At 40.8% G+C, this 25907-nt stretch overlaps 1 protein-coding gene across 4 annotated transcripts in view; it reads right to left on the reverse strand.

The window, feature by feature from the left end:
• The window catches only part of LRRC8D (leucine rich repeat containing 8 VRAC subunit D), a 53453-nt gene that overhangs the window by 15302 nt on the left and 12244 nt on the right, over window positions 1-25907 (reverse strand). The window contains exon 1 of one of the 4 annotated variants that reach the window (XM_032117624.1): window positions 17718-17810. The exons of the other annotated variants lie outside the window; for them this stretch is intronic. The gene's annotated coding sequence lies outside the window, so the exon portion shown is untranslated. Of the gene's footprint in view, window positions 1-17717; window positions 17811-25907 lie in introns of those variants that run through there. 4 annotated transcript variants of the gene reach the window in all.

Consider the following 25907-nt stretch of genomic DNA (forward strand, 5'->3'; position numbering starts at 1 on the left):
GACACAGGCAGCTACATGTAAACACAAGCCTCCTACTCACAATCAGATTTCCTCTATTTCTGCCAAGATCTTTTCTGTGGCAAGAGCAGTAGGAAGGTGCATTAAGTGCAGCTGAGAATCAGGATATGAAAAAACACGCTTGAAGTCCACCTTTCCTTTTACCCACTCTGCTGCTTTGATAAAAAAATTAAAATGCTAGTTTACAGCTCAGTAAATAGGCTGTACCCTCAATTTTAAAATACACAGTCTCTCCGACTCCTTATGGGACAACAGTCTAACTTTGTTCCTATTTAAATGTCACACAGCTTCTTTTATCCCCAGGGAGAAGGGGATACTTCCTCACTCAAGCCAAGGTCCAGCTGTAAAGCCATGTCACAGAAACTACTCAACATAACAGCCAAGCAGCCCCTGACACCCCCCAGCATCCTGTCTCCCCCAAACCAGGGCAGAAACTACAAAACTGATAGCCTGCTGCCAACACTACCTGCTCTTTATCAAGCAGAGAGATCTTCTACACCTCAGACATCCTGCCAGATGGGTAACAACTATGACTTCTCACATAAAACTCTGATCAGCAGATGAAGGATGGGTTATTAATGGTTACCACATTCCTGCCAAGCTTTTAATAGCTGAACCTCCAGTGGTTTCATGCCCGGAAAAATGCCTGCAGCTGAAGCATTTATCCTCAAACGGATTTATTTAAGTTTACTATAATTCTTTTTCCTCTTCTAAACTTAAGCTGCTTTCTGTAAGAGATAAGCTATTTGCTTAGTCCATCTAGTCCCATAATTGTTTGGTTCAGGGTGTGTACTACAGTACTTAAGCATAAAAAGAAATTGTGCTGCAACATGTATTTTGGGGGCTCTTTTGAAATTTTGCTCATGAGTTCAGATCACCTCCTTCCTTTTTATGCTTTATTTTCTCAAAACCCCATTCAAAACACTGCCTTAAGAACAGAAAGAATGTTCTAAGACTTGCTGTCCTCCCAGAGATTGCAGCACTCCTGCTCTAACAAGCAAGCTTTCAGCTCTGCAAAAAGGTTCAGTAAGGTTCCATTGTGCTGCTTGATGCCATTCACCAGCACCAGCAGATCCCTACAACCTCCAGTTCAAATATTTACTATTGCTAAATTTATATGATTATTTGACTCAAATGCTCCAGCTGGAATTGTAACCTCTGCACTGAGGGCCCTCCAGCAGGGAGTGGGGCAGACAACCCTTGCCCCTGAAGGCTCACAATCTAAAAGTGATTATTTGTTAGGCAATGATAAGCATGTTTGTGGCTGTAACATTCAAAGCCAAAAACCAAACTCCCTCAGGCTTCCAGAAAAAGATAAAAAAGTGAGATAACAGCATGATTAAAGTATAATCAAATTTAATGTTTTAATGCACTGCCATCTTTGAGAAGGCTTAACATTATGTCCAAATAAATCCCTTTACAATTACAGCATTCCTATATACTTAGCCATACTCCTTCCCACTGGTTTGAGTATGATGCTATCTCAAAAATAAGGTACTAAAAGTAACAACTCTTGCAACCTGCCTTTCCAGTGAAATGGACAATGAAGCTTTCCTTTCCAGTCAAATCTGTTTTAAAACAGATAATGAAGCTGAGTTTATACTTCAACTCGAGCAAAATAAAAATACAGAAAGGAGACACTTTATTCAATCCCATCTACAGATACCACTCCTGCTCCAGCACTTAGGACTTTTTCATAATTACTACAGGCTTACACACACACTTGCACTAAAATTTTTGGCAGCCACCTTCACAGACATGCATCCATGTATCATGTCACTGTCTGTCTTTTACAGCCAACACCTGCCTGGATGGCCAAATCAGAAAATCCGTGCAGAAGCAGCTTTTTTATTCTGCAGGCAGCTTCCCCTTATCCTAGGTACTTGCCATTTGAACTTGTTTTAGCAAGTTTCACATCACTTAAGGGTAGCACAATAGCTGCTCCAAAAATAAAAGCTGAGTGCCCTCTGACTGGAGGAAAACAAAACAGGTTTTGATGTTGCCATTGTAAGTAATTTTCACATCCTTCAGCAGACCCCAGTCAGGTCCCCAGGAGATCCCAGGAGATTCTGTGCAAGCATGGATAAGCAGCAGGGCAAGTTCAGGACACAGCACAGCATCATACTGACCTGGCAGAAGAAGGGTCCTTACCTTCTAAATCACCTTCCAGTCCTTCCACCAACATGCCAAGATTTCAGAAAAAAAGGGGAAATGTAAAGTCTGAGCTTGCGCAAGTACATCAGTGATTTCAGCATTCTGGCTCTCACTGTGACTTCCATCTAGCATAATGCAAGGCTTTCAGAAAGAGGTGCAATCCAGCCCCCCTTGCTGCCCTGGTGTCCTGAGCAGAACAAGGACTTGTCCTAAGGCAAATTCTTAACATCACATCCAGCAGTATTTCTACAGGCATGTGTGATGCACTAGGCATCACCTACTCAAAGCAGGATGGAGCAACTGATGTTTTTATCTTGTAACGTGTCTTGGGGTGACTTTATGATGTGTATCCCATATCGCTGCCCTATGCCCAGAAATTAATTTTTGTGCCTTTCTATGCCTTTAAACTGAGCCTGAGAGAGGGAAGGAAAAACTGAGCAAAATTTTTTCAAAGCAGTTTGCAGCTTGTTCAAGGTCACACAGAGACTTTTTTTCAGCTGCAGCAGGAGAGCAAGAGGGAAGGGAAGCACCCGGCTTGCTTTTCTTTCCAGCCAGCTTTCAGTAGGTTTTGTCCCTCAGCTCCTTTTCCTCTGGAGAGTTGAACTTTTGTTTTCCTGGGACTTCGTTTTTTCCCTTTTCTCTCTGCTGCACGGTTTCAACATCAGAATACATTGGGAGGACCTTCCACTGAGGCCTTGGCCCTGGAGGTGGGCCCACCACCCCGTCCCAGATCCAAGGAGGGGGACAGAGAGATCTACAGAAAGACTCTGAAATTTTCCCAGGTTCCTCTCAGCAGAGTGAGAGGTTTTATTATTTAGCATCATTATTCCTTTTCCTGTGTGTTTATTAAATAAATTGTTTTTCTCTCTTTCACTTTCCTTCGAGGAAAATTTATTTTTACCCGAACCTTGTGGGGGAGGGGTGGTTGTGACCTGCCTTCTCTCAGAGCATATATTTCTAAATTTAGTCAAACTGGAATGTAACACCACCAGAAAACACCAGTTCTGGAGCAGTGGTGGTGGTGAGAGACTGAACAACTACAGTGTTCCCCCGCCCAGGCAGGCAGAGACCTCCAGGCACTCACAGTGATCAGGTAGCATGGCCCCATGAGCCTGCAAACACCCCTCTCAGAACAGGGTAGCCTGGAGGCATCCTGCAACTACCAGAGACAGCAGGCATTATTTGAGCTCTTGGTTTGCATTTCAAGTTGTTGACTCAACACAAAATAAAACACAAAATGGCCACAATTTCCCACACAGTGACCTGTATCACGTCATAGCTGAATGCAAGTCATCTTCGATACAGACCTATTTTTAAGTCTGTCTGGCATTATTTTCACAAGGATCTACTCAAGAACATTAGGACAACTAGCCATCCACTTTATTTACATTTTCCTGTTATCTCATTGCACACTTGGACGACTGCCTGTGTGTGTGGGTGTACAGCAATAATATACATATGACTACATACCCATCAGTCAAGACTTTAGGATTTGTCATGGCCAGACCAAAACACAAACGAAACCACCCATTTAATTTAAGATAAAGTTTTGTAACAGCCTGTCTTTGACCAGGAGTTCTGCCTGCCAAATCATGCCTGAAGTACATTTTTTTTAAACATGAAAAATTTTATCAAGGCCCAGAACTCTATGATAGTTTTTGTTCCCTTTTAGACTAAACAGAAATTCTAATCTCAGTTTCAAGTTCCTCAAAGGCTAAAAGAAAAACTCTTTCTCTTACATATAAAACAACCAAGCACCTTTGGATTAATGAGAATTTAAGTAAATTATTCACTGGTTTCAATTTCCCAAGAACAGATTTGCTCTGGGAAGCCAAAGTGAAGTACTGTTCTCTACCCCCTTCACAAAGCTTGGGACATCCACACACAGCACCAACTGACCTAGCAGGTAAGGCCCAAAAGTGTGACTTTAAGAAGGCAGGTGATGATGCTATGACTGTGAGCTCTAAATTCTTGCATATGGGCATAGCCATGTCCATGTTCACTGTGAAGAAGCCCTGGATCACAATACCAAAGCTGGATCCTTGCTCACCACACATAAGCAGGCACTGTTGTTGCAGCCTAGTCCTGAAATATGGCTGATAGCTTATTATGCTGCTTGCTCTGTTCTGAGAGGCAGAGCTCCCGTTGGGTTAAAACATTCTGTATGAGACAGACCACGACGACAATCCTGCTCCTGGCTCAGCAGGGGCACACTGTCTCTGCCTCATCATGCCACGCGTCAGATGCCACTCACTACCGTTCACAATACTTGAATTGTATGTTCCAGGCACCTTGCGTTTCCATCTCTTGTGTCCTGATCAGTTTCTTCAAATTGAAATAAACAAGAAAAAAAAAAGTGATTTTTGGACAAAGACTCTGCTAGCACTTGATATTTATATTGCATAAAAGGTTCAATTCCCTAATCTATATCAAAGCCTTACTGCATTATACAGTGCGTCATCCTGTTTCAAAAGGCTTATGGCCCAAAAATTCAGTTGAATTGCATCAGATTTCCTACTATATAATACAACAGAGAGTTTGAGGAAGGCAGAGTTTCAAGACTGACCAGTTATGAAAAGGAAGAAACTTTAAGTTTCTACCATGGGCTAGAAATTGGAATAAATCTTTTATTTTCTACATTAACAACACTTTGACTTCAGCAGTAATCACAAAGTAAAGACATCCTAAAAAAAGTTTTCAAGTATTGGCAGTGTGTTGGAATTATTCTCTACTATGCAACTCTACTATGAAAAGTGATTTAACAAATGCATCATTGAAAGACACAAGGCAGCAGGAAATTTTGGTATTTCAATGCAGTTTACAATTCACAAATAAAACCATTTCTCTCCAGTCTCTGAAACTCTTCCTTTGGAAGTGGAGCTAAGTTTTCCACATAGTTAATCTGGGTATAGTGCTTCTTAAGTGTTCTGCATAGACTTACTTGCTGAAGCTGGCCATATTCACTGATACTTGCTTTGTCAAATTACAAGAAGCAAGTTGTAAATAAAGCTTTGTTTCCGCCCCTAAAGGAGAAAGAAACAATTGACTGTATGAAATGAATAATCATGAAGTGGTTTAAAACAGAAACAAAATCCCCATCAAAAATTAAAACAGTCATGGAGGTAAAGGCCAACAGGATTAGACTGCAAGACCTCAAATTATTTATATAAGAGCAATAATGCTATTATGACTCATTTATTACAGAATCTTCATTGCCCTCAGTTAACAAAAAAAATAATGTGACAATGGCATGCTTGAAATTAAGTTACATAAAATGATTTCTTGCCTCTGAGTTGCTGTTTGTGAATAGCTGCAATTTGAACAGAGATCTCAATAAATCTCCCTCACTGTAACACAGACTCAAAATTGAAGTTTTTTAGCAATGAGCAAAAGCATAATCATATTAACATAAAATATTCAACTTTTCCCAGTGAGACTTGCACTTAAGCTTTTTAATTACAAGGTCTACACCTCTATGATCCAAGGCAAGGATCAGCAAGGAACAATCAACCACATTGTATCACCACAGCCAGCTACTATAGTTTTCTCCAGTCCTCCTCTGTGACATCTGTCACTGTCAAAGCCACAAGAGACTACAGGGTCTGACCCTCCAACTCCTAGAGAAGATCTCCTTGCCAACTGTAACACCATCTCACCAACCACTTCAGGGTAAACTATATCTTCTCAGTAATTTTAAGTCACTGAAAAGCCACAGGACATAAAATTATAAATTACCATAACCATGCCAAAACCCAACCATGGCCAAAACACAGCCGCAAAGTGTAGCTATTTCTCTGTAGATGAAAGCCAAGGGATTCTTAGTGTTTTATTTCCTCTAATGCACAAAACCTAAATGCCAGCAGCATGTTCCCTGGTAGAAGCCCAAAGACCACTTAAAAGTCTCCATTTTCAAGATGTCTTAAACTACATAACTTATTTCATTACTTTCCCCTCCTCAAAGTACAAAAGTAGCTTCAGTTTCCTCTATGATCCCCTCTGACTCTTGGAACTCCTGTGGGCAGACAAGAACAGCAAGAGTTATAAATACAGCTCGTATTTGGCATTAACTGAACATCTTTAATTTATGGTTACAATTACATTACAAAATGCACATATACACAAATGTGTCTTACAGATCAAGCCATCTTTCCACAGTCAGCAAATGATGCAATTTATTCAGTCATCACAGTCCAGATCAGACCAGTGACACTGTAAGACATCACACAAACAATACAATAGCATGTACTGAAGAACTACTGAAAACTCATTTAACAAATAAAAGCCATCTCGTAAAAAAATCCCATGAGAGTCTTTTGCTGCAGTATATCATCTGTGTTTCAGACTCAGCATTAAAAAATATTTAGCTTTTTCTACAACAAAGAATTTAACTTGTGTTGGAATGACTGCATGCAGGGAAAAATATGGCAGTCATACAAAAGCCACAAAATATCACAATTTACTGTGCTTCTTGATGCAGCTCTTAAGAGCCAATTCATAGCGTCTATGACTTCAACATCGTATTTTCTTCTGTTTACACCCCAGTGTCCTTATTTGCTTCTTTGCCAGATTAGCGATATATTAAGCTAGAAAGGCGGCCTGTGGAGGTAGGGCTGATGTGTTCCTTTTATGCTTGCAAAGAACTTCAAAGGAAGTCTGCTCACTGGTCCCCATCTTTGGGCCACAATGGCCTGACAACAAAATAATCATTCCCACCTACAAGGACAGCGATGCTAAAATGCTTCATCTTTCCTAGCTGCTCAAGTTTTAAAACTTTTACTGCATCGCCCTTTTTCTCATATTCTTGTTCTAAGACTTCTCTCTCTTTATAATCCTGCAGATTGCTTTCCACCAAGACTCGGGCGCTGAACAGACGTGGGTTGCAAGACCCATCCCGAGCTGACTGGTTTTCTTTGAGCATGTCCATGTGCTTCCTCATGGACACACTGACAAACATAGAGGAGCTCTCTGCTCTTCACATAACATCTCAGGAGCACACTGAGGTATACACTGCTAACAATGCTGAGCAGCTATCCCAGGGCTTGGAGACCATGAAAGGGAAGCAGCAGTGAAACAACCCTCACAGTCATTATCCCTGTACCTGCATCTCCCCATCAACATTTTCTGTCCACTTGTATTTACCAAATGCAATTGTGACACCAAATAAAGTTGTGGGTGTGCCTGTTTCACCTACATGTAACCTTGAGAAGGAAAAAAAGGGAAAAAAGTAATGAAACTTATAACATTTGTAACTCTCTATTTAACAACAGAGAAGCTTTCTCCAAAACAACTGTCAAGAGGTAACTACAAAGGAAACTGAAGACTTTTGCCTGAGAAAAAAACCACAGCTAAACCTTCTTTCTGTAACTTAAATCTCCTTGCTCTGTTCTATTTCTCTCTCCTCTTGATGGTATCAATCCTCAACAATGCTTCATTTTCCCTGCAGATCAATTAATTTAATACAACAGAGAAATACTGTACAATTATCATCACTGAAAAGCTGAGTGCTCAAAGCCAGCCTGCTAACTCTGATCCATGTATATTCTATTTGTAGATCAGCATGTATGCCCTGCAATCAGAGGCACAATGACACATTTTAGCACACAGGGTGCGTTCTCCCTTTATCGCCATCTCCCCTTCATACACACACCCTCAGTGTTCCTTCAGCCCGAATTACACTGCTTCTAATATTAAATTTAGAAACAGAACTCTGAATCACCAGTTCCTGTTGTGAAAGTAGCTAGAAACAGATACAGCAAAAGAAGTTTTCTAGTAAACAGCTATAGAATAATCAGTCCACCGCATTAGACCCCACTGTTACCAACTGTTTTATAAGCCCAGGAGAAGAGATTATATACATTTATATAAACAAAATAATTTCATTTCCTGCATGTCTAATCCTTCCTAGAATCACATCAATTCTTACCTGTTATGGTATCATGCAGCAGTGAGTTTCAGAAATTAACTGTCCACTATAAAAAAGAAAAAAAAACCACACCCAAAACCCCTTCAAAAATATTACTCAAACTCATTGCTTGTGAGCCTGCTGCAGTGCTTACTCCATTCCATTCTACCTTTTCTCAACCTTTCTTTAGATGCACCTTCAAGAGGAGGAACAGAAAGATCTAAGCTGCTGCTTTGCAAGACAAGAGCAGCACAAAGATTTCAAAACTGATTATATGCAAAAAAGGTCAGTTCCAGAGAGAGAAGAGTTCAGACAGCATTACACACAAGTTAGTCCACCCTGCAGAGAATGATTACTTCCTAGCATACGCAGCGTGGAAACGCACTCATGTCTGCCAGTTTGAGTCCATGAGGCACCACATGCATGGCTAGGAAACTCTTGGTCACCAATTGTGGATTCCAGTTTCTTCAGTTGCTCTTGAAATATTTAACAAAGGAGCTATGTATCTCAGGCCAAGAGGCACCACCCACGTATATGCCTCATGTAGCATACATACACACACACACATCCACGCTATATATAGATACAATTTCTAGCAGAGACGCAAGCTGATGCTCAACTACACAGCACACATGAAGAACATTTTGGTTTGCAGGTTTGTATAGTCCCATCTATGACTTACTGCAGTCAGTGGGACACCACATAATCACTACACTCAGTAGTTCCTGTATTTAGCAGGAAGGACACTTTCAGAAAATCTTTCAGGCCCTGGGAACATTTTGGGTGGAATCCACCCCTTTCCTCTGTTATTTATTTGTTCTAGCACTTATGCTCTCTTGCCATTACAAATGCACTTATTTCCAATTGCCTGACTGCAGCTCCCAGACATCAGTTCTGTGTCATGCCTGTTTCTGTTTGCGTTTTAGCCTCCAATATGCTCTCCCTCAGAAGGTGCTTCTCACCAGTTATCAAGTTCCTCCATTCATCTATTAAGAAACAACAAACCCAGCAACAGAATGAGCCTTTCAGGCTCTCCTTGTAGAGCATCAGTCAGCCTTCAAATATCTCCTCTGACTTATGTGAACTCACTCCATTTTCAACAGGCTGTTCGTGACCTCAGAATTCTACACGATTCACCTTCCTTTGCCCATTGCCCCTCCTGCACCCAAAGTTATAGCCCTTTGCTGCCCTGTAAGACAGCAGTCATGTTCAGTCGTCGACTCACTGTAACCTCAAGCAGTCTTCTCCCCAAGCTCCTATTCTGTCACTACATTGAAGTACAACACCTGCAGGCCCCATGATATTGCAGACTATATTAAAATGCACTTTTGATTGATACAGTTCACCAGGCTATGCAAATTCCTGTGTACAAGCTGCCTTGTCCTTGTTTACCACACTGCCTAGTGTGATATGGCCTGCCAATTTTATCAGTACAGACCCTATCCTTGTCTCCAGCTACTTGATGAAAAGGTTCAATGGAATCTGGCCTCACCTCAATCCTTAAAACAAGACTTCTAGAAGCATTCCCATTTGATAATGATTCACCACAAGTGACTAACTTTTAAACATCAGTTAGTCAGTTCTTAATTCGTTTACTTTTGCAATATCCCAGAGCCATAACATGTCAGGACACAAGTCCCCAAGGGGCACAGCAGTCCTCACTGACTACCTCTGCTGCTGCTGAGAAAGGGAACAAGAGACAGGACTTGGAAGGAGCTAGGGAGCAGCAGAGGACCACATGGGTTGAACTGGCTCCCTCCCCCTTACATGAGATGACTTTGAAGACACAGCTTTACCAATCTCACAGAGTCCTGGTTGCTTTAACTTTTCCAGTATTTTGGTGACTCTTAATGTCAAGCTAGCTGGAAGATGATTAAGTCAATCTCCCACTCTTTCCCTGTCTATTCTGGCACAGTTGGTTTTAAGACACTCAAAACCAACAGTTACTAAAAACTGTCTGCAGGCCTAAAGACTTTTCACCAAGGTCTTTAAAACAATCAAGCCACAGTGCTGCTGATTTACACATGTGCATCCCTAGAAGGAATCTTAATTTATTAAATCAGACTTACTTCTCTGTTGGAATTGCATTGATAGTATCACATTCTATACCTTCCCAAATATGGAAGAGTATTAACAAATCTTTCTACTTTTTTGCATGAGCTACTTTATTATCTCTGTCTAGTAACTGGAATTATTTCTAACACAGCTCAGCTGTAGAAAATATTCAGTTAATTCTCTTACTTCTTAACTTCTAACTTGCATTCCCATGTATCCATTTTCCCCTTAATTACTGTTTTTTCTTTGAAATTTCTAGATGTGTCCTGAAACCCGAGGGCTATTAGTAGAGATGTCTTCTTTCTTTAAACCAGAATTTCAGCTTGTGGACTATTTAGTATCTTCTTACAGAGACCTGTTTTCCATTCACCTTTTTTTTTCCTACAATAACATCAAATTCTCTGTGATGACAAATATGCTCTTTTGAAGCATTAAGTATAATTTCTTTGGGGCTGTTCTCTGTTTGTCTATCCTTTACATTAATGGGTCACACTCAGTGGTCCCATGGCAACCACCAACTTTTAGCTGTGTGATACCAAAGTCCACAGTAGCTTTCTCAGCTGAAGACCTGAAACAAGAATTGACCTGCAGTGGCCTAAATTTCCATGGCACTGAGCATGTTTCCATGATGCCAATAGGATGTTCAGCACTCTGGAAGCAACCAAAACAAAACTAAACAGAGTGTACAAAGGGAAACAAACCTGTACATTTGCTGATCAGCCATTTCAGACACCTCTAAAAAGCCCTTCAAAATCTACTTCTTGAGTGTAAAGATGAGGTATTTACCAAGTAAGCAACTTGGTAAGTCAACCAGACTGGACAATATCCATATTTTGACTCCTCTCCATCAGCCTGACCCTCACTCCAGGTAACAGCTTCTGCACAGCCCAGCCATCTGCTGCTTGTTTGATGAACAAGACAAAACGAACCGACCTCAGTCTGATCCCAGTGGGACACTGCCACAGAAACTGCACTGCTCCTCAGTCAAGAAAGGCAGTGCAAAGCACATGCACTCAAGAGTGTAGACAAAATATCCCACATCTGCTCAAGGTGAGAGGCATCTGTGCTCTACTTGGATTTGCCCATCCAGTCAATTAAACTTTAGTACAGAATCAGTCCTTAGCCTCTAGGACCAAGCCTTTCACAGGGCAATAGAACAAAGTATTCAGCAAGAAAACTACAACATTTGACATTTTAACTGCCTCAGCAGTAAGAAAAACATTCAGAACCTGCCATTTTCACAACTTTATTTAAATAATATTCTAAGTATTCATACACAGTGATCTGTTATGTGTTCTAGAAGCATGGCAGTAGCAGTCTACAGATAGAATTCTGCAGTTCAACATACACGATGGAACTTCCACCTAATCGCACATGGCTGCTGAAACACATACTTGCATGAATTCAGTTAAATTAGAAATTCCTTACGATGTTTCACAAGCCTAAATTCAGTAACTGAAAAGGAAATAACCTGTGTTCTTCCTGTACATCAGCCACAGCAACTTATTTTGCAGAACTGAAAATGACTAAGGAAGAATACCTACAGTGGTTCAAACATTCCTCTTTTTATTAAAATAGGAAGAAAAGGAGAAAAAAAAGACTGTAGCAGTGCATTAAAATGCAAAATGGAGAGCTCTGCCCATAACTTTTCCAACAAATTCTCCCTGAATTAGGCAGCAAATGTGCAAAACTACCAATCTGCACAAACAGTTTAGTCTAAAGTGCACAATCCCTGTGCCAGATTCCTCTGTCCCTTTCTCTCAGGCTTGAAGCAAACATAACTATGCAGGTTGCCAAAAGCCTCAGATAACAGAACATTCAGCCTCTTCCTACTACCCAGATTTTGCAAATGTTCCCTGCTTCGTACACACACCTGAAAAAACTTTGTATGGGATGGGAAGAATTTCAGTTTGGGGTGGAAGTCCAAGATTTGCTTGGAGGGCTTGTACTCCTCTAACTTCCTTCACCCTCCTCCCATCAGCTTAGAAAAATCTCAGAAGACATCAGCAGCTTTACCCACTTAAGTGCACTCCATTCACCATAAAAGATTCAATATGTGAACTAGAAGTTTCTACTGAAATTTTCAGTCATTACACGGTTAGTGACAGCTTTAAAGGATGCCATTAGCAGCATTCCAAAGGTCTATTGCAAGGACTAAAGTCAGTTCACATCCTCTCATAATTTCTGCTTAAGGTTAGCAGAGTCAGAAGCTTGAATAATGAATTCAGATGAAAGTACAGGGTGACTTTAAATACAAGTGCTATTCCTGACTAGTAATACATCTGCATCCATATAAAGCTTCCCAAATCCTTAAGAACAGCCTTCCTATATAATATAATCCACTTTGAGGCTTTGTCTGCATAAGGCACTTAGGATTAATTCTTAAAACAAAAACCATGCAAATTAAAAAACTGATTGATTGAACTGCTTGAGACCTTCTTCAGATGTTCTTTTTCAGAATCAGAGTGACTCTCAATTATTCTGCCTCAAAGATGTAGGACAGTTGAAGCAATTCACTTTAAATTCACACCTTCAGCTGACTTGAATAATTTCTTAATGGCATGTGAAGACAAGACTTAACTCCAGAATGACACACAGAATTTACTCAGGAGTAACTGTCCAAAATATCTCCCTTGGGAGACAGGCCCAGACAACACAACACATCAGGACACTGGTTCAACACCAAACCATTCTAAGAAGAATGCAAGAAGCCACACAATCAGAAAAGCTTGAATTCTGGTAAATTAAATTTCTGGCTGTGTATTTGCCAGGTTTTAGAGAAGCATTTCCAGCAGGCGCCTAGCCTTAGCTTGAAAAGGCTCTTATTCTGACAATTATCCATGATTCTTCTCCATTCCTTCCCTTCCCTTTCTCCACAAACTGCATTCCCCAGCTGCTCTCCCAAACCCCAGCCTGTTGTCCTGACAGCTGACACATGGGGCACAATATAAGACAGAATGTGACAGCCCCTTCTTGACAGATTTTAAGCATCACCTGCCTACCATGCAAAGCAGCTTGGAACAGAAACTGCAGGTGCAGAACCAGCAGAGAAGTGCTTTGACTTTGGATGCTCCCTCCCCCACAGCTAGGCTCTCATTGTTTTTTCCTGGGGATAAATCTTCACATCAGAGCCACAGCCTCCTGCAGATATAGATCAGCATTGCGCATCCCACCATTCTCTGTCACTGACAAAAAATAGCTCTGGAGAGAGAGGAGGAGGTTTTCAGCTGTTTTCTTCTCCAGTTCTCTCTCTCCTCCCTTGCAATGAGGGAGGAGCCATTTTCTCATGTTCATGGCTTGATGTCAGAAGTAACTGTTTTCTTACTCTATGGAGCAGTAAATCCCCAGATGTGCCTGTAAAAGAAATTTAACAGTAGCCACAATGTTCCAGCAGCATCCTCAGCAACACGACTACCAGGCTTTTCATGGAAGAGCTGAAAGAAGCTGGCTGGCATATTACTTGTTTCCTTACCAGAGGCAGCCCAGAGAAGTGGCTGGAGCCAAAAGGAGAGGTCTGCATAGATGCCTCTCCTAGGCACCACTGATACTCTTACAGGGTTCAAAAGAGCCACAGGAGAGGGACATTTTCCTAGACAGGATCAAAAATAGATGGAGGAAAAGCATGTAATATACGATTCTTTAATTTTCTCATAAACAGTAACTTTATTCTTCTTGAAACATTGATTGACATTTGATCCTGTTATGAACAATTCTGAGGCCTCCCCCACAGAGCATCTAAGCTGCATCACATTAAAGCTGTTCCTTTCTCCTTGCCTCTAGCATATTCCTAACATGTAAACAACTCTGCTGTGCACACAAGCAAAGGCAGAGCTAGCTAGTGAAAGCTGCAGCACTAAGGGCACCATAGGATCTCATCCAACCCTAATAACCCATTAATTTCACGGGGCACTGTATTTATTAACTAGAAGCCAACTGCTATTAATGCAAATGTACATGTGAAAAATTATCCCATTGGAAAAGCTGAAGGAACATTACAGACTGATTTTTCACAGACTGTCATGTTTCACAAGCTTTGTTACCCCCGTAACCCAAACATACAAGAAACACCAGTCTGAATGGTGGAAGAATTGTGACAGACTAGGAGAAAGGCAAGAGTCGGGAAATCCAGCAGCCTTACTGTCTGAGGATTTCAGCTGATGTGACACCACATGATAAGTAATGTTCTTGTGGCCAAGCCTCAAAACCCATAGGGACTATTTCCAGTTCAGCTTAATAAAAAGAAAAAAACCCCAATCTTACTTTTCACCTATTCAACAGTGAGGTAATTAACAAGCAATACCTTACAAAAGTTACCAAAGTTAATGCAAAAGGATTGCCCAGCCACATATTTTGTGTATGTTAACTCCCACTTCACAGGCTCTGGACCAAGACACTCAGGGGAGCTGCCCTGGTGAGTCTGGTTCCTTAGGGCAAGTTCCAATAGCCAGATTCACCCGCTCTGCCATGGAATCCTCTTACAGCACCATTACTCAACTCACAAATCTCTCTCCGCAGGCAAATCTGGTAAGGTCTGGAGGAAACACCAATCCATCTCTGACCCCTGTCTCATTCATCCAGGGGTTCTGCAGTGGTCCCAGGAAAAGCTAATGTAACTGCAACTACTTCTCTTTAGGGACTTCTCCGCCTTAGGAGGTTTCCAATGTCAGGAAGCCAGAGCGAAGTGGTGCTCAAGCTGTGAACTGAAAACAGCTGCACTGCCAGGCTGCAACATCAGGACTTAGAGCAGGCCAGGGTGCCTTGGGTGACCATTCCATTTGCAGTTTTTTGCCCCTTCAGTTAAAACAAAACCTGGTGATTTCTTGCTGTCCTTCTGATTTCTGCTGTCCACACCTACTTTGTAAACTGGAGCAAATCAGTCATGTCCCAACACCCACTAGCTTCCTTTGGCTTCTTTCTCACATTCAAAAATGTCAAACTATGAATTCCAGTCCCTGCTTCTTCCTTCCACAATGCAAAGTATCACCCTAGTCACACACATCCTTCTCCCCTCCCACTTCTTGTCAAATTCCACTGCCCATACTGACACCAGAGCAAGTTTTATCTACTTCAAGCTGTGAAATCATCCACTTCTTCCCAGCACCCCTCAAAAGCAAACTGCTTTCCTGTCCTACTCTCTCTACAAGCCAGCAGGTGAACACCCACTCAATCCTGCATATGACGTTTACCAAAGGAGGTTTTACTGGAGTAAAACAAGCATTCAGGAAGGTCTAGTTTTATAAATAAAATTGCATATTCTTCCCTGCAGCTAAAATCTCATCTCCACATTTCCCACTTTCAGTGCTTTTAACACAAATTAAAGAGGCGGGGGGAGGAAGAGCTTTCTCCTTCCATAGTCTGTGCCCAGGCAAATGGCAGTTTTACTACAAAGGTCAAACAACCTCTTTTTAAAAAACTTACTAAAGCCTAACTCTAATGCTACCCTTGCAAAGGCTAAATCCGCACTCATAGTAACTCTGCAGTATGCAATAAATGCTGTTATACAGCATTTATAAAGCAGTACAACTAAATCTTAACTTTTGACTACAGCAAAATAATGGTCACAGCTAAAGGAAGCCAAAGTATTTCATTATCTGCAGGCTGGAAATTTTAGACAAATCTTCAAAGACTGAGGCTTTGCAAAGTGCAAGGGTCAGCTGCTGTACCCTACATACCTGACAACATGCAATGTCACGAACACCAACACCGGAAGGTCATAGCTACACCATAGTGCCAAATACCTGGCAGCCTTTCTCTTTTTACAGAAGCCTGATTAGAAGACTACAGCCAAGCCATAGTTCAGAATTTAATGATTAAGGGAACCACTGTACTGAAAATGTGAAGCATTTCAAGTTTAAATTATGAATGATAGCAATAGCTCAAGTTAAGATTATTACACATTTTCATTCACCTTTCACTCTTATAAATAAATAAAAATGAAAGGTTGGGCAGTGGCTTTTTGTACACTGTCAGCAAACAAATGCCTAAATGGATGTTCACCATGCACTAAACATTCACGATTCAGTACCAAAATTGCCCAGGATTGCACATAGCGTGCTTTTAATTTACCAGAAAGACAAAACACAGCTTATTACCTCTTCTAACATCAGAGTCACAAGACCTATCTTGTATCAAAGGTCTGCCCCAGACAGGAACACTCAAGAGGGTATCAATTAACCTCTTAAAGGATTCCAAAAGGTTGCTGAAGCTTCCATGTCTTTCATGGATTGGTTTTGATTGACCTCGAATCTTTGACCTACTACAATTGAACCCCCCTTAAAACAGACATTATTTATGTTAATTTAACTGAATTCAGAGGGCTCATTTTGAGTCATCCCTTCAGGGTCACACTGCAGTCAGCAGCATTCTTCACTTTTACCACTATCCCAGCATAAAGGCAGAAAGCACCCTGGGCCCAGGGTTTCCCATTAGACACCCAGCTCAAATGCAAACCTGTAGAAATACAAATCCTTGACTGACAAATGTCTATTGAAGGAACGTAAACAACCTGTATGTGAGAATTCCTGAAAATCAGGAATGCCATTAGCCATGCAGCACCTGGTATACCAGTGCACTTCAAAAAGGTCATGAGGTAAGCATAACCCTAACACACCAAATGAGAACATTTGGCTCCTTCAAAGTGCTGTAACCTCATCAAAACACTTGAATCAAATCTGACATTTATATCTCTTTAAATAATGTGTGAGCAAAAGCAAAGACAAAGCAACATTTGCAGTTCAGGGAAAGACATCAAAACAAACACGTTCCTAGTACTCAAATGTTAAACTACATGTGGGAATCTGATGATCTTTTGAATGCCTGAAAGCTAGGACACAGAGGAAAGGGCATCTTGTTTTTAAATTAATTATTAATCAATCTTTTCAGCCATCAAACCCCTGCAATGACTCATCCACTTGCTTTACCAAAGTCTAAACTGTTATGGGAAGACTGCAATTCCACTGGAACATTATCCTCCTGACTGCAATACTTAACCCTATATACGAGAAAGGATTTTAGTAGATTAATTTCTCTTCCACAAGATCATCAAGTCCTCATTACACCTGGAAAGAAAAATTGCAAAAAAAAAAGAAAAAAAAAAAAGGCAGAACAGTATTTAGAATTTTACATTGAGAGAAACAAGAGATTAAGTCTATCTCAGTTATTCATTGCAAAGCCAGTATTCTTCCAGTGACAGTATACACTGTAAATAATAAAAGAATTCACATCATCAGAAGTTCTCAATTATCATGTCATTGAATGATACAATTCTTCGACACTCATTCAGACAGTTTCTACTGTCTGTAAAGGAATTTAGAGAACTGTGGATTGATAGAAGCTACTTTTTAAGTTTATGAAATTATGAACTTGATCCTATACCCCACATCCATGAAAATCTCTTTTCTAAGTTTGACAGCTCTACTAAATAAACCAAGCTGCAAGACTTGAGCTCAGTTGGTGATACCTATGTACAGAGCTTGCTCTTTTCCTCTGCTAAAATTATATCAGAACATTACAACACATTTGCATATCTCCCACACATGTAACTTTTTGCCAGCAGTAACAAGATGACATCAAGGCTTAGAAAACGTACCAGAGACAGAACGAGAAGGTGGAGTTTCCTGCAGGAACACCCAGGCTGAAGTCCAGCAGCTGCCAGGGAAGGTGCTGCCTTTCTACCAGCCCGATGCCTTCCCATCAGGCTCCCACTTACCAGTGGCAGATGTGAAGCTCCACCCAGGAAACCAAAAGCTTCCTACTGTTTCTCCCCTCTCCACGGCCTCCAGGCTACTACCAGGAAAACCAGTATCGCTCCACCCTTTTTCCATACGAATGATTTACATCTTTTCCCTTTACTATGCTCAGCCTTGGAGCTACCACAGAATACAAGGAATAGGAAAAAAAAGTCTCTGCTGAGTTATCTCCCCTAGTCTCTCCCGTATGGTTTTTCTGGAAATATTTCTAGTAGCAGCCCAGAGTCCTGCTGTTGATTTTAATCAGGCAGAAGTAATACGAAATTCACATGACTCCTGTCAGTTTTCCAGCCACACAAGTTTTGCAAAAACATCAATTAAAACAATCTGATCTTCCAACTTTTACCTAGGAAAGCTATAAAAAAAATTACAGAGGTAGCAGAACTTTGGAAAAAGTTTAATTTATGCATTGGTGCACAGATCTTTTCAGAAAAGCTTTTCATTAAAAAATAAAAATTATGACAGCACTGAAGATTTTTGGCACTTTACTTCCTCCAAAGATGCCAGTGTGGAAAAAAAAAAAAATTTAATTGAGCCAAGTAAAAGCAAGTAATAAAAAGTCACAGGAAAATATCTGACCTGCCATGAATAAAGTGTTACTAAAGTGTGAAAGTGAGTTTAAGTGATTTTGGAAGTCAGTAATGGAACCCAGTGTTATTCAAGGTATGCTACACACTAGAAATTCTGATTTGAATGCTCGAGTTATAGGGAGCCATGGCCTTCCTTCTGTATCTTTACAGCGGCCCATTTTCAGCAGTCCCACCCTACCATGACATCCCAATAGCAAAGCTCAGTTAAAATGCAAATAGAACAAGACAATTAATCTGAAACTCAAGAAAGTCACATATTGTGCAGGAAAATTTGAAAACAAGCCCGTACAAGTGCGACAGTGTAACAATAACTAACAGACCAAATACAAGTCCCCCCAAATCATTAATACTTGTTTTTTAATGACCATGGTAGCTGCAGGGAAAGTGCCTTTGTAACATAATGTAAGGCCCAACTAAAAAAAGTGAAATAATCAAAAATTATTTTTGTTAGTATCAAATTAGGCCAAGTATACACCACATACTTGGGGATAAGATTACTCCAGGAAGCAGGCTTTTTAACACCAGCACACTTAAGATCTAAATTACCATGGACTGTGGAATGGAAAAATGCAGAACCGCATAAAAGGAAGGCAAACCCTGCTTACAAAATAGCAGTGAGTCAGCTCCTGAGGACTGGTCTATGACTGCTATGAAAACAAGATGCACATTCCTTATGTGCACTCCAATTGTACAGAATGAAAACAAGCCCATCCCCTAAACAGGCTGTTAATAGGGCAGATGACATTGCAGAAAAGGCGTCAAGAAACATCAGTAACATCCTTTAACCCATACAAACCTCAGAAAACATTTTCAGCCAGTGCTGATCCACAGAGCCTTTTAACCATGCACTCATCTATTCATGTTTGAGGCATTTAATAAGCAAGAAACATTCGTATCCCTGGCCTCGATCAACCAGTAACAGCATATCTTGGGGACACCTCTAACTCTAAAAAGTCCTTGAGATATTCTTTAGAGAGTCTCTTTCTAAAACGCCATGACCCTTTAGCCTGTCTAGTTCCATCATCTGTAATCAGACTACCTAGAAAACCAAGAATAAACTCCAAGGCCTTTTGTGACATGCTGTGAAACTATTAATATTAACAAGCCATTCAATATCATAAGGAACACTAAGTAACATAACTACTCCAAGCATTTATTTAGAGAACACAACTACATTTGCCCTCATCCAAAAATCAAAGGTAAATGGTGGGTTTTCATAAGTGTCTCCCTCTTAGCAAGTGCCCTTGTCTACAGGCAGCTCTCTCCTTGACCACATTATAGCTCATTTTGTTGGTGCTGTTTAGGGATATCTGGGGGTTTTCTGGTCTTCTGCTCATTTTGCTGTTTTCTAGATGTTATGGGTGAATGGGGCTTTTCTTGGTATATTGATTATTTCTGAGAAAAAAAATACATTCAAAGAATTAATCCAGCACACATGCAGGGGAAAAAAGTCTATCAGGTCTATCAATATTATTTTGTTGACAGCTATTAAAACAAGGTGCTGACCACTGAATATCATGCCAGCACACACTGAATGGAAGCACCCTGTCCAACCTCTCTGAAAAAAACAGAAACCTTGAAACCAGCTCAAAGGATTAAAGGTTGTTTTTCCAGGTGTCCTTGCACATTGGATCCCTCTGCCAGACACTGCAGTTTATCTTTGCTAAACACTTACACTGCAGAAGTACCTAGAGACCTCAAGTAGGTCAGGACCTCAGCATGCAAAGTACAAAATTGATGCATAATACTTGACAGCCCCTGCCTCATCATATTTTTCCATTTCAAGTGTTTGCCTTCCCACTAGCGCAGCTATTTGAACAACCTACACAAGAAAAAGAAACTCAATGACACTGCAAAAAACCCACCCAAGTTCCAACACCAACGTATGAAAGTGCTATCCAACATACAAAGAAAACAGAAGCAGCCCTGCCCCTCATTAGGATATTATACATAAAGATCTAGGTGAAAGTCAAATCCGAGCAGGTTTGGGGCTTTTTAGGTTGGCATACCTCCAACTATTCTAACAAAGACAGAAGAGGCTGTTGAAATAAGCTTTGGTAAATGTTTCTGGATGAGAGCTCCAATTCTCATTTTCCCATCTCCTACAACCTAGACATACTCTTTCAGTGAAGGGAAGAGTTTCTCAGTTGCTGCCTTCAGATTGAACCCTGGTTGAGACAGAGCAGGGGTGCAAAGGCAAATTAAAAGAAAATTTAAATGAACTGCAGGGAGTAGAATGTGAGTGCTAAGCCTCATGTTTGCATCCCCTGAATTAGTTCCCTTAAAGGCGAAAAAATATGCAATAAATCTGAAATTAAGCTTAACAAAATGATAGAGTTCTTGGCAACCTGATGATTTTAACAAGTTGACAGCCAGTTATTCCAAATTGTCTCAGTTTAAATACACATACCAGGACAGCACTATCCAGAGGAGAGGGCCAATACACTCCTGCAAGATCAGCAGTGCTTTACATTCCATGTTCTCCCTTCTGATATCTCCCTGCTCCATCATCACCCACCTCTGTCTTCACAAATACTCACCCAGATCCTGCAGAGGTTACCTGCAGCTCCCCATCCAGTTTCCTGAACTTAAAAGGAAAAGCTGGTATTGCTGTGGACTTGACTGCAAGTTACCACCAACCAGTGACTGCCCAAGGATTAGGGAGCACACGGACTAAGGAAAACACAGCCATTGCTTATCAGCCAAAAGGTGGTGACTTGACAGGTGATTGTCTGGTTCTACCACAGCCCACTGCTTCTTGCATCTAAAGAAAAACCCATGCAGCACCACAGTCCTCCCCATCCCACCCATGGCAGAGGAATGTCTGCTGCTTCCAGCCTTTGGCAGCACTACCAGCATCTCAGCCTGGTGTCATGGGACGCAGCAAGTCACCAAAACACACGACCTGCTAAAGCATGGTCAAAGCATGTGGGACTGCCAAACCAGACAGCCAGATGCCAGAGTGCAGCTCTGGTGCAAGCAACAATCTGGTAGGATTTTTGGGGGGGAAATAATAGGGTAGCATTTGAGCTCTGCCTCTAAAGCCCCAAACTACAATGCTTCCTTCATAGTAAAGATTGGAAAAAACAAACCAAACCCAAACCTGGGCAGTGCTCCCCTTTACCACAGAACTTCAAAATAGCACATGATGGGGCCAGGGGAAGGGGCTGTATGGGGGGCTTTACTTTCTTAAAAAATTTATTTTCATAGAACTGTTTTTTCCCCAATGCTTCAAGTATCAGTAATACTAATACTAACAATCATTACATTCCTTAAATAATTATTTGAACTGCCCATGAAAATTGTTTTGAAGTCTGCCTGGAAAAACATTTTACCTCAAAAGTTAGCAGATTCAGTTTATGAGCAGAAAAAAAAAAATTGCTTTTTTTGCCCAGCTCCTGCAGAATATAAGAGTTAATGGAATGGAAAAGAGATTGATGCTTTAATGATCAAAACAATTCTAATTACACATAGAAGACTTTTCCATGTTTCCAGTAATACACTGAGCAAAAGCTACTTCATGAAATGCCGTCAGATAAGCAGAAAGTGGGAGCCCATTGCTCAGTAACAAAGGCCAGAATTTTATATATCCAATTACTGGAGGCACTGGAATGTTATAATTGTAAGCACATTCTAGCACTTGAAATAATAAATAAAACTAGAGAAACGTATTATTTATGTAAATTTAAAATTTTTCTAAAAGAGGCCCATAAAAAGCTGTGGACAGAGTAACACAATATAACAGCTAAACCACAGCAGCACTAAAATAATTGAGCAACAAAGAGCTGTTTATTCATTTTTCCCTTGCAAATCTCCCTCTTCCCCCCATCTTTACTATCTGAGGTGCAAGGCAATAATGTCACCAACATCTTATGGTATGTCCTTTTCACCATCATGTGCAAATACAGCATTCTGAGACGTGTTAGGCCCATCTACACAAGGAAAACCTGGTGCTGGAAAGACCAGCTTTTCTCCAGTCCAATCTCTCCTGTGGTTTCTCAGTTGCTGGAAGTGTTCCACCTCTCCTGAAACCAAACTGGGTATGGACAAGGAAAGGCAGACCTTACTCTTTGATGCTGCACCTCACTACACTGATTTAGTGCTCCACTGTTTGCTCAGCCTCTGAGAGAACAAGCACTCTGTGATGGTGCTACCTTCTTCAAAACAGCATCAGCTACCAGAGACAACAGACAAAGCTTGAGGGAGCAACACATTGAGAATCACTTCCCATCTATCCAAAAGGCACCTCCAGAGATTCCAGTCATGAAGTGAGAGCAGGTAGGTATTTCAAAACAACATTGTAATATGTTGAAACACACAGCTAAGAACACTGCAGCCTACTGAATTTGATACATGTCCAGTAGGAAACAGGTCTATGCACACAAAACCATGCAACAAGACATTACTCCAGGGAAGGTTTGAAGACAGCAGTGCTGCATTTTGACCCTGCTCAGATTTTTCTCTGCTATAGCAAGGTGGCGACAAACCCCGCCAGTGCTATCTCCTTCCTCCCCCGTGCTGTGTCGGTGCCACCGCCCGCGGGCGGGCTGGGTTCAGGCTCCAGAAGGACAAGCAGGCTAGAAGCAGCTCAGCTCACTGACCCGTGGCTGTGGGGACTGGCTTTTGCTATCAGTAGTGGACAAGTCTCCTGTCTAGGCAAAGAAATAGGAGAGCAAAAACAGTGAAAAACCCACCAAAGTAGGGCTATTTTCCAGCTATTTTCCAGTTATTTTTTAGTTTCTGTCTCTACCGATAACATTGAAAATTCTGCTGGGAGGACAGGAAAAAAGAAAAGATAAACCAACACAAAAATTGTAACAATGGAGCTAGATACACAGAAGTTCTTTTCATTGCAAAGAAGTACTCAAAATGACATCTCTATCTACACTAAAGAAAACATTGCTTCTGCCTTGAGGTAGCCTTGGCAATAACATTGTTGCAAGCAAAAGCCAGTTAATCATTTTGGAGGGAATTTCAATGAATTTAATTCATTTGTCAGTTAATAAGCTTCTAATTACTGCTTCTGGTATTGAAACACACAAGGAAAACAGCCCTTGCTCTCCAATCCCCTCACCATACCTGCTCCTGGCAGTGGGGCAACAGGACCAGCAGTCATCCTGGCTTCCAGTTGAAGGTCGGCATTGCTGCTTATTATGTGTGTATAGTAAACAAATAGCTTATACAGATAAGTTGTTCTTAAAACAAACCAAAAGCACATCAAGTGAAATGCGATCTAAAATAAGCCAGCAATGTTTCAGAATATCGCTATTTCCCCTGGCACTTCAGGATGCTGCAGCTGCAGATATTCCTCTAAAACAATTCAAGACTTAAAAGTTTATGCTCCCACAAAAAGAGGTTTCCAGACACAAATGTATTATAAATATACACACACACTCCATCACAGTAACCAGACCAGAACATTTGCACAGAAAAGGCCCTAGCCACACTTCAACATTTTGTTCATTTAACTGTATCAGCCAGTATTTTTTTCCTTGCTTCCCAACTGTGCCAGCAAAAACCTTACTGCAAAAGCCCTTCTAGTGATTGCAAAATTCTTCTGCCTGCATAAACCATTCCTTTCACAGGACATGGTGTATGCAGTATTAGCAAAAAAAATTCCTTCCACATGAGTAGAGGAACCTGAGAAAAAAGTGGTGAGACCAGGTAACAAAAGTGTGCAAGTGGGAAGGGTGAAAGCAAAGGAGAGCATTGCATCAGTCCAGCTTATGTGTACAGAAAAAGGCAGGAAGCAGTAACTGCCCTCACACCACTTTGTGCCAGCAGAAACTAAACTGCAAGTTCACAACACTACTACAAGAAGTAACACCAGGAAAACACTGCATGCAGGTCAGACTGACCAACTTGACTTTGACAGACCTGGCATTTTGTCTTTTATCTGGATTTTTGTGTCATGTTTTGTGTAATGTATAATCTTGAGAAACAAATATTACCTAGAAACTTAAGCATAAGCCATTCCATTTATGTCAAGTGGACACTAATCCTATTCCCCCCAAGAGTTCAAGTGTCAGTTGTGTTAACTGTTTCACTACTGATAAGATACTTAGCACAACTTCTTTGCTAAAACCTATCTCAGAACTCCAAGCCATCTGTAAAAGCCTCTTATGAGCAAAACCATCCACGTATTCCCCATCCAGGAGTAAACAACTTTTCCACTCCTCCTAATGAGCATCCTTGTAATACAGACTCATCCTGGCTATGTAAAAAATACTCAATACTAAGAATAGAGAAGTGTGGGTTAGAAAATAAAAAAAAAATTTAGGACAGATTCAACACACTTTTAAGGACTTGCCTGTCTGTGTTTCCACGCAAATATAAATCTTCTCTGTACTTCCCCTGCTTTTTTTTTTTTTTTTTTAACCCCCAGATCTGCTGCAGGTTATCCAGCCTGCCACATCACATCAACACAGAAACCAGCAAGGCCTGGCTGCAGAATTTAGGTCAGCTTGTCTGTGGAGTACATAAGGTCTTCCACACAGCCATGAATTTCCTAGTAATGCTTCAGTAATCCCTCTTCATCCTGCTATGCAGCTATTTCACTAGGAACTGCTAGCTTTCCTCTAACTCCCCAACAAAGACTCTCCACAGGAGGGATGTTTGCAGGCGAATGAGCCACTATCTCTTCCTTGGGAAGCAGGAAGCTGGTTGTTGAATCAAATAATGCTGATTCTTATTTCACAAGACAAAAAAAAAACCAAAACAAAACCACACACACAAAAAAACCCAAAAAGCAAACAAACAAAAAAAACCACACCAGGAAAGATATAATCAGAGCTAGAAATTACCTCTACAAGATTAGGAATAATTTTCTTAATAGATTTTAAACAAACCCTCACTGCTTCCACCTAGGTCAATAAATAAAAAGATAACAAAAATGTAACTAATAAATTCAGATAGTCGAAGCAACAGATACTGGTATTTCTGGAGAGGAAGCATCCCTTGAGGTGAAAAAACATTGTGCCTCTTCAAAAAATGCTCCCTCTAAAAGTGAATTGCATGCCATTGCCATCCCAAACGTTGTACAAGCCCACAAAAGTAGCAGCCCTGTTCTTAAGGGATCTCTAAAGGTACTTTGCATTAAAATATGTGAAGTCTTTTCAAAACATGGTCCTCAGAGCAGGAGTTCCAAATAAACTAGAAGGTACAGTTATGTAAGACAAAAACCCCAAACTGAATACAATAAATCAAAACCTTGAACTTCTGTCTTCATACAAGATGAACCTAACTAAATCTTCTCAAGTATGACAATCTGAAAGATATGAATGCAAGAATAAATACCAGTTTCCAGGAATGGTTATGGACATCTTGGCAAATAAAAACACAGCTAGCAAGCTAACAGTTGGTTTTGTCTTAAAACCCATCAGTCTGCTACCTCTCTGTGCTCTATGGTTCCCACAGAACATAGTGCTCATCGAAAGCTAG

Source organism: Corvus moneduloides, chromosome 9, assembly GCF_009650955.1.
Source record: "Corvus moneduloides isolate bCorMon1 chromosome 9, bCorMon1.pri, whole genome shotgun sequence".
NCBI lineage: Eukaryota > Metazoa > Chordata > Aves > Passeriformes > Corvidae > Corvus > Corvus moneduloides.